The sequence below is a fragment of the Mugil cephalus genome, chromosome 2 (assembly GCF_022458985.1).
Source record: "Mugil cephalus isolate CIBA_MC_2020 chromosome 2, CIBA_Mcephalus_1.1, whole genome shotgun sequence".
Taxonomy (NCBI): Eukaryota; Metazoa; Chordata; class Actinopteri; order Mugiliformes; family Mugilidae; genus Mugil; species Mugil cephalus.
Window position 1 is genome coordinate 20,541,905 of NC_061771.1, and position 10,409 is coordinate 20,552,313.

The following is a 10,409-nucleotide window of genomic DNA, read 5'->3' on the forward strand; positions in this document are numbered from 1 at the left end:
GCCAAGTTCAACAGCTACCTGCTGATTGTGTCTGTCTGGATTTACATGCTGGAGTTTGTTTATCACAACTTTTGGCCATACAGTACATGGTGCTGATGAGAGCAATGAAATCTAATACAACAGTAAAGTAGTGGACTGTAAAATTTAAATACTGGTTTAAAACAGTGGTTAATAGAGCAGCATCTTAGCTATGAGTACTATATTTGTTTGTATCCCAGGTTAATTGTAAACTTAATCCTTCAGCAACCTTAGGGACATTTTTGTCCATTTGGGCAAAATTTTCCTTTTCATTTGGCTGTCATTTTGGCTGTGTTAGTGCATATGGCACAATTTTTTGTAACAAAGTATATCTCTACACAAATTAAAAAAAAAATTCTAATAGTTCAACACTGAAAAAAAATTGACCTACTTCCGGTAACCCTAGCGGACAAAAATGTCCACATTCATAAAACGCTATAAAAACTTCACTGATTAATATTTTTTCTGCATAAATCTCTTAAACCACTTCAGCACTTTCCAAAACTGCCACAAATTCCGTAATTTTGAGGAATTTTAATCAGTTTAATGCCAGTTTTACTACTTAAAGTCACTGTCGTTTTTATGAAAAAAAACATGAAAAATTACATATTTTCCATAAAACTAATGTTGGGTGGCTGGGGCATTTTTGCCAAATCAGTCTTAGGTGTGAACAAGATTATCAAAAATATTGACTTGATTGCATCATTAGTTTTTGTGTAGCATCAGATTTAAAATTTACTACAATCTTTTGAGCTTAGAGGCCAAAAATATCCCATTGACTTCCATTATAACTACATTTTTTAATCTCTTAGCCATGACACAATAAAATTATTCATTCTGCAATATTAGGGTTTCATTTATGAGAAAAATTGTCAAATTTTTTAGTATTAAACATTAAAATCCCCCATTTCCCCCTTTATAGGGCCTGTGCATAAACGTTTACTTCATTAATTTTTGTGCTTCTGTTATTGCACTTAGCAGGCTATTTTAAGGTATTTGTGTGCGTGTGCGTGTGTGTGTATTGAAAGCCATGCACTCTTTTTTTCACCAACTTTATTGACTGCACTGAACACTAAATTTGAACATTTTTTTTGCTTGATCTATGTCTCTATGTCCCTCTTACAGGAAAGTTTTCAGATCACCTGATGCTTAGCCTTATCTTAGAATTAGTGTATTCAATCCAGAAATGATTTGACTGTTTACATGGTTATTTGGCATTAATATTTTCATACTGGACAGATTATCAAAAGGTTTACCATCCCTTTAAATTCACTAAAAAACAAAACAAAAAATTCTGAGCCAGTGTGTTGTGATTCCTGTGGTAACGTGGGGCATTTTCATTCTCACACTGGAACAGTCTGCCCCTGTGTTCTACTCTGTCTTTCCTGCTGCTCATTACAATGATTAGGAGTTAATGCGATGCTTCCTTCTTCATCTGGAAGCTAGTGCGACTGTCGGAGAGATGCCATGATGTCACCTCACCGTGAGTAACACATGTGAACAAACACAAACACACACACACAAGGCAAAACACCACCTCCTCTACTTCCCTCCGTTACCCCTCTCTAGACAGCGTAGCATTGTTTCAGAGCCAAAATTACCACAGCAGCAGCCCTCCAAATACACCCCACATCCTTCTCCCTCTAACCCGGCGACAATGAGGCAGAAATCCTCCTTTTGGAAGAGGAGAGCGGGGGATTTCTTCTCTCTCCAGTTCCCAGCGTGGTAATAACTGCCATGAGGGCTTTACTAATTGGCCTCTTCTTCTTTTGAAATGAGAAAAATGGGGAATCAGAGAGGGCAAGAGAGGTTGGGAAGAATGATACAGAGAGAGAGAGAGGAGGCGAGAGTGTTTAATCTGTGTTTGTTTGCGTGTGATCTTGTTTTACTCTAATTAGAGTGTGGGTCATTGTGCATACATGTACTGTTGATGTGTAAGTGTGTGTGCTATGTGTGGTGCGTGGTGCTCGTGTTGGACTGTGACAATGTGTGGGTGTGTGTTTGTGTGTGTGGTGGTGGTGGGGGGTTCACCAACACTTCCTGATGATTCATCAATGGAAAACACAATTAACTCACTCACCGCCTCCCAATTATTTCCGTAGAGGAGATTAAAGTCTCCCAACTGAAACGATGAACAATTGAGCGTGAACAAACGCTTGAATCAAATGTTCCATTGGTCAAAGTCTCCAGCGGCGCCTGTTTTTTTCACACTCTGTAGCCATAAGTCCCCAACAGCTGTCAGCTGGGAAGGCCCCGTCAATCCAAAAGAAGGCCTTCTTGTTTGTTTTTTGTTTTTTTTTTATTATTCACTCAGGTCCAGCTGTGTTGACCACAGTTATAATAATCACCACATTATCACATCACATCAATTGGCTGAAATCAGAGAGGGAGGTGACAGAATTGGAGGAAGGGGAAGGGGAAATAGGTTGTAACCTTCTAGTGCAGCTGGTTGGAAGTAGGCGACGGTTAGGCTCAGGATCCATTAGGACACAGTTGAAAACCCAAACTTATTTTGTAAATTGTTCTTTCCTTATCCTTAAGACTGTAAGACACCAAACCTTCTGTGACCATGTGTCACCCTATATTTTGTGGTGACTCTTGTTGGACCTCTGTTGACATTTCAGCCTATTCTGTATTTTGAATTGACAGAGGAGTGCCCCACAGAGAAGAGTCTAAACTAAGTGACTAAAGTAAAGTATGGGGTGGGTGGTCCCTTGCTAAGGGGTCCCAGTCAGTCCCTGTACCAAAGGAGTGCGAGTTTGGTCCATGTAGCCATGTAGCCTCCAGCTTTTATTAGGGCGTTTCGCAGTGCGAAGCTGCTGGGATGAAGATCAGCATCTACAAGTCTGAGGCCATGGTCCTCATTCGGAAAAGGGTGGATTGCCCACTCCGGGTCAGGGAGGAGGTCCTGCCTCTAGTGGAGGAGTCCAAGTATCTTGGGATTATGTTCACGAGTGACGGTAGGATGGAGGGGAGATTGATAAACGGACGGCTGAGGGCACTTAATCAGTGGTGAAGAGAGAGCTAAGGTGAAGCTCTCAGTGTATCCACTGATCTACGTTTCAACCCTGACCTATGGGCATAAACTTTGGGTAATGACCGAAAGAAAAAGATTGTGGAGAGAAGCGGCCGAAATGATATTCCTCTGCAGGGTGGCCGGGCTCAGCCTTAGACATAGGGTTAGGAGCTTGGTCACACAAGAGGAACTCAGAATAAAACTGCTGCTCCTCCACGTCGAGGGGAGTCAGTTGAGCTGCTCCGGGCATCTGGTCAGGATATTTCCCGGACTCCTCTCGTTGGAGGTGTTCCAGGCATGTCTCGCTGGAATGACGCCCTGGGAGCGGCCCAGGACACGATGGAGGGATTATATCTCCTGTCTGACCTAGGAGCACCTGGTGGTTCCTACAAAAGAGCTGGTGGAAGGGTCCGGGGAGAGGACCATCTGGACTTCCCTGCTGAAGCTGCTGCCCCCGTGACCCAGATTCGGATAAGTGGAATACAACGATGATGACAACTTATCTCTTTCATTCAACTTCCTCACCCTGAGCCCTTACCTCCTGTTATGTCATTTGGTGACGGCACTATGTCACACAACACTAAATGTGTTTTCATAGAGCTACAATAGAAGACAAAGTTGTGGACATTGCAGCAGAGGTGAAGAGGCAGAAGTTGACAAAAGAAACGGTGAGAATCACAAAACAAGAGAGAATAGAATATCAGACTTCAAGGCTAAAAAACTGACCTGTTTTGCTGTTAAACTACTGTATATTAGCTGCTCTCTCACCGTCCCACCAGGTCTTCTACCCCAAGCAAGCTATCGCTAACGTCCTCTCATGTCATGATTGGATATGTTTGCAATCCTACAACAACCGTAGAGCCTTGTGGACAAGCTGATATTGTTATATTCAGTGAAAAAAACAAAAACAAAGCCGCTACCGGATTTCTATGATAAAGATTACAATTTAGTCCTTTTCTTAGAGATGAATGTTGCATTTTAAAACACTGTACGCTCATATGGATATGAGATGGAGACAGATACCATCACACTAAGACAAAGATCTTGAGGAATCGTGTCCAAACGAATCTTTTCCTGCGCCCCATCTCTACATCAGGCGTGGTCACGTCACTACAGGCAGGAGCAAAGTAATATCTTGTTTGATCCTCTTGGCTGTCACAAAAACGTCTCATGTGTTGTGCAGGCTCATGCTCATGGAGGTCACACACTGAAGAATTCGTTTTGTGGCGTATTCGGCTAGTTTTCATTTAGAAAACACTGAGGACATATGAGTCAAATATGAGTCTACACATTCAAATCTGATCATTCAGAATTGTTACTTGAGACAGTTAATGTACAGTATACAAAGTAGGGGGGACTATCAGAGCAGGAAACTAAAATCAGCTGTCATGCATCTAAAATAGTTGTTCAGATGAAGAGAACCGGAACAGGAGGAGGACAACTGGCTGCACAAGGGGAGGAGGAAGACAATTATTCACTTGACTAGACTAGAGGACAATTCCCACTACTGATCCTTGTACTAGGGTTGAGGTACTCTAATTTTCTGCTGTGAATACTGATACTGCATTCGGTTAGAGAAGGAGTGAGCAGTTACAATGTAAGCAAACATAAAGACAAAATAGGGAAGAAGGACTGGCAATACTTTTTTTTATTGTGCAGTCAGGCCAGTTGAGCTGAACCCATTATGACGACCTGAACCCTCCACCAAACTGTTGCAGGACAGTGTTTTGAACAAGTGATATAAATGATCTCTTTGACGTCTCCCTCAGTTTGTTTTGCGTTGATGACATTTAAGCTTCTGTTGCTCCTTTGCTCCATGCTGACGATTGTTTGTCATTAGTTAGCATTGATTACGTCACTTCCTAATGAATTCTCTCTACTGGCTGCAGAGTGAATCCCTACTGGGTATAAGTCTCACCTTTCCCTGCAGTACCAGGCATTTGGTTTCTTTTGCATTCGCAGCTTTTTTATTCTTTGGTCCTGGAAAAGTTTAATGTGTCTTAATGTACCAGAAATGAAGGCTAAGGCATTTAGTGGCAGAGCTTCACCAAACTGAACTGTGTTTTATGAATCACGGACAACTAAAATATTGCTTTATGTCATGCACCATTACTTTAATATCTCCTGGCTGTAGCAGTGTGGGGAGTAAACCAACAGGGAAGCAGTGTCCAACCGTGTGAGAGCCTTGCCTGCTGCTTTGATTTCTCTCGTCTGCTGAAGCAGATATATGAAAGCACCCTTTTGTCTTTACCATCTGAACATACAGGCAAGGATTACAGATGTTAACAACAGTACAGGAAGTGCACTGCAAGATCAGCAATGTTTTGTCCCAAGACTGTGATAAGAAAGTAGAGACGTGTCCGTTCCATAGCGGAAACATTCCTCTGTTTTATGTTGCAGTGCTTTGTGTTATTTGGTCTGTATCATGTGCACAAAGAAAGATATATTTTTCAGTCCTGACGATGTAAAGACATTTTAGAACACACGCTAACCGGCCGGTGAATGAAAACTTGCAGCAGAGGCCGATGCAATTATTTTTTTAGAACTGAAGAAGGTGTGGGCACTAGTATCAAAGAACTACCAGCAACTAAGGATGACTACGATGCTAAACTGGTGCTATTCTCTGGGGGAGTACGGGCGGCACCATCTTGCGACTTGGTAGCCAGAGTCTGAGAGAGTATGGTCCCAGAGTGGAGCCACAATTTCTGTGACCCAGCTTATTTAATTAATACTACACTCTGCTCTACCTCCAACAGATACAAGGAAATGTTGGATTATACATTGTGCTTATTTTTTCAATTGTTTTTTAAAACTCTCACAAAGCAGTTGACGTGGAAACTGGTGGTTGACATTACATCACGTCCTGTTTTTATAGTGTCAATTTACTTACTAAAACGATCCAAACAATTGACACTTGAACTTGGATCAACATCACATTAACTACACATGTCGGAAACCATCGTTGAAAAATAAAATATTTGACGTTTATTTTAGTGTTTTAGTTTGGCCCAAGTCCCATCCACTAACATGGAGGAGGTGGAGTGTGTGACTTATACTGCAGCCAATCACCAGGGGGAGCTCTACTTGCTTTGGCTTCACTTTCGAGAAGCAGTTCCACCTCTATATGGACTATGGGCTAAGATGCAAGAAATAGCTACAACTGTTGTACAGAGCTGGCCTCTCTAATGATATCCTGAATCTTCTGCAAAGCAGTTGACAGGTCAGACTGGTGCCAAAAGAGTGGGACACACCTCCAAAGCAAGGACCAAAGATGCTCTCAATGGCCAGCCACTGACATGGCTGACGGTTAGTTTGGTGCGTCACAATCTCCAGACAGAGACGGGTTTAGATTTCTACTTTTTTCAGAATGAATTGAACAGCTAAAGGAAGTTTATCAAGTATGTCAATATAGATTCTGATCCTGCTGCAATATTAAACATGGGGTTTGTATTCTCTGAGGGGCTCTGAGGGCTTTCCAGTTCAGTCAGTAAATCAGATTCAGATTGGTGGAAGGTCCTGCTCTTACTGTATGCCCCTTCCAGTTAAGCTGGCTCTCTGTCTTTGTGACGCTGAGTTCACACAGCACAAGGGCCCTGTGTTTTCACTTTCCCAAAGAGACCTAAATAAAGCTTTCTCTCGGAGCCTTGTGGCCTGTGATGAACCAACGGGTGGTGTGGTTGTGGTTTGAGGGGTGGGCTTGATATTACATATAGGTAAATGCTGGCATGTTTGAGATGGTAATCCAGGATAAGGCTCCAGTTGGCTGATGCCCAAACATTCATACATAGCACAATAGGATTTGGCAGGTGTCCAGCGGTGGAATTAACTCAGGGTTTAACAGTGAAAAATCCATTCTGACTTTTTTCTTTTTTCGGGGAGGAGGGGAGTATAATAATGTCTGTTGGATTGACGAGAGAATGGGAAGGGAAAAATGGGAGGTAAGGTTTTTTTTTTTTTTCCACCATGTGCTTGGTTTTGTGAATAAATTTGAGGATAGCCCTTAACCCCCTCCCTGCTCATAAAAGTTTTTATCCCCTGCTGGATTTACTTTTACTGCCTCAAAGTTTCTCAAACACCTCTTTTTCTGTGTTGCTGCTCATACCCCCATCCTCCTCCCAAAATCTGACAATCTTAAGTTTTAATCACCCCGCGACCAATGCTGACCTAATGTACAGCTCTCCAAAGTTACCAAAGAGCAATATGATGGTTGTCTTCTTCCCAAAGAGAAAGTGGAACAAATGAAAAAGGAAAAAATGTGATAAAACAAGCTTTCCCCAGGGCTGTTATAAATAAACCCAATATCTACTCCTTGGAAAGTTATGTGGGAGAAACAGAACACGAGGGAGGAGGAGGAGGGAGAGAGTGTCGAGAAAAATAATTCAACTTCATTCCCAGTTGGATGGAAACTAGGAATGTAGTCAACCAGAGGAACCTGCTCGTCAATCCATGCTTTTATTGTGGGAAATGATGTCTAAATCAGAACGAATGCACTGATACTCGTAGCCCTATTAGTCTAAATGAAATGATTTCTTATGCTGTAGTGAAATTAAATCAAATATATCACATCATGTTGAAATCTTAACAGCAGACTTGGAACCAAGAAGCCCACACCTGCCATCAAGTGTGACATGTTCACACCAAAGTTATGAATGTGGGACAAGCTGCCAGGCTACTCGTGGATTTAAGTCATCTGGAGATAATATCCAGATATTGAACTCAATGCACACCAGTCACTATAACCAAGAGATTTCACTGGGATTGTCAAACTTCCATGTACACTGATGAGCCACAACATTAAAATCACTGACAGGAGAAGTAAACAATATTCACCATCTTGTTCCATCGCAAGTTCTGTCATGAGTCGGGAAACTTTTGAACCTGGCATTCATGTGGATGTTACTTGGAAATGTACCACCCACCTAGAACAGACCAGGCATCCCCACCCCATAGCAATGACACTCCTTGATGGCAGCAGCCATCAACAACAGGATGCAACCTGACACTGACACACACACAAAATGATGATTTAGAAAAAAAAAGCTCAAGGTGTTGAGCTGGCCTCCAAATTCACTAGATCCCAAACTGATCAAGTATCTATGAGATGATTCACAGAGGCCCCTTCTTTCAACCCATTGGACCCAAAGGCCCCCCCACTATTAACATCCTGTTCCCAGACACCACAGGACACCCTCAGAAGACCCATGTCCATTCTCTGATGAGTCACAACTGTTTTGGAGGCATAAAGGAGACCTACACAATAATAGGAAGGGGGTTTATGCCTGATCAGTGCATCGTACTCTACTACATTTATGCTGTTATGGAATACTTTTGAGGGTGTGAAATGCTCTGCTCTCACAAATTCCAAATGTCCTTGATATGTCCATCTACTTCAAATACAGGCTCATTTTGGCTTCGTTATTTTTTTCATCTACAGGCCAAGTTATATGTTTCTTCTCCCTTTCTGCAACACTCACAATCGGGCTTTGACGGCAGGGAGTCGTCCTGGGCCTAAAGACAGACAACCTTAGTGGAAAAGAAGAAAAAAAAGTAGAAGAAAGAAGAGAGAGCAGAACAAGTGGGACGCATCAGGGAGTTCGGAGAAGAAGTGGCTGCCAGGAGGAAGTGACAGCGACACGCCGCGACTGACGCCATCCAAGAACCGAATCGGTTCTGTCCCATTTCCCTTCCATCCTTCCGGTTTTCCGGTTCTTTGTCTTTGTGTCTCTCTCTGTCTTTCTGTCTGTGTGGGTTGGTTACAAAGAAGCCTTTTGGGGGAGATGGAACGAGGAAGACAGAGGTGGATTTTTGTTGTGATGGTGTTAGCCTCTGTCAAGCTAAATGGGCTTTAATTGGGGGAAAGTTTCCTCCAACACTGGCTGGATTTTCCACACAAACACACACACACTGTCGTTTTCTTTCATCCAAATAGGCTTCAGCTTGGTATCAACAAGCTTATCTCTTCTTCACCATTTTTGCCCTCACTCTCTTTCTCTTCCTCTGATCCTTTGTCCTTCCAGAAACCTGTAAAATCGAATCACATCAACTGACTTTAAATGTCTCTGTGTTCAAAGCTAAAGTTTATTGGTTAATTGGCCACGTGTGTGTGTGTGTGTGTGTGTGTGTGTGTGTGTGTGTGTGTGTGTGTGTGTGTGTGTGTGTGTGTGTGTGTGTGTGTGTGTGTGTTGGTGGTGGTGGAGGGGGTGTATGCATGAGAACAAGACACAGGCAAAGGGAGAATAAATGTGTACGTGCGTTCTTGAATGCTCGAGGCTGGATTTCCAGATTCCAGCGCTGCTTTATGAAGCTTTAAATCTGGGGTGAAAAAAACAAGTGGTTTACATTCCCTCAGCAATTTCCTGTTTCTGACCCAAAGAAAATTGATGAAGAAAACTGCTTTTTATATCACAGGCTCCGTTTGAGACACATTACTATGGTGGCGTTGCATGTATATTCTCTGAGAATCACAGTAGTTGCCATCCAGGGCATCCTCAGCATGTGTGGACTGACCTCGTAGTGCAGACTGGTGATCTATTCAGGGTTTAACCTGCCTCTGAACCGGTGTGTGTGTGACCCTTCACAGATCATATGGTATGCATGCATGCATGGATGCTTGGAATATGTAGTGCTCTGAAAAATAGCACAAATTGGAGAATCAGACTGAATTTAAGTGTGGTTTATGCCTCTGCGGGAGAAAATGCCGCAACCTTGCATCTACCCGTGCACTTGTCAGTCTGACTAGCTCTGTAAAAACACCACCCAAACACTAGGTGGAGCTGCTTCTTTTTTGTTTCTATTTCCCGCTTCACTTTCAACAATGGCGACTGAAACCGTCGTACAGATGTAATCTTCCCTTGATGTGTTGTCCAAAACAATCAATTCAAAAAAACTGCGGAGATGGAGAAGCAGTCGGAAATACCAAAGCCAGGGAGCGGACCAATCACAGCTCTCTTTGTCTGCCTCGCCATGACGGGTAGCTACATTTCTGAGGAGGTGGTACATGTCATGACGATGTAGTCTGCGCGGGGTCAGGGCTGTAATCTCCGCCACAAATTGACGTAGAAGTATAAACTATGCATTAGGGTCCTTTGTAGTTTTGTTAAAATTACTATGGTTTAACATTACGCGGTAACTGTTCCATAGACATATTTCTTTAAAGTATTTCTTCAGGATAAAATGATTTCTCTACAAATTCTCAGTTAAACTCAGTTAAATGAGTTAAGCTTTGAGGTATTTTGTCACAAACGTTCACTCCTACAGCTTTTCTCCAAGAGATATGAAGTGCAGTGATGGAACAGTGTCTCACTATTTGGCTTTAGAGAGAAAATACTTCAATCAATATTTGCATGAACACTACCTAAGGGTTTGGGCTTGGAAC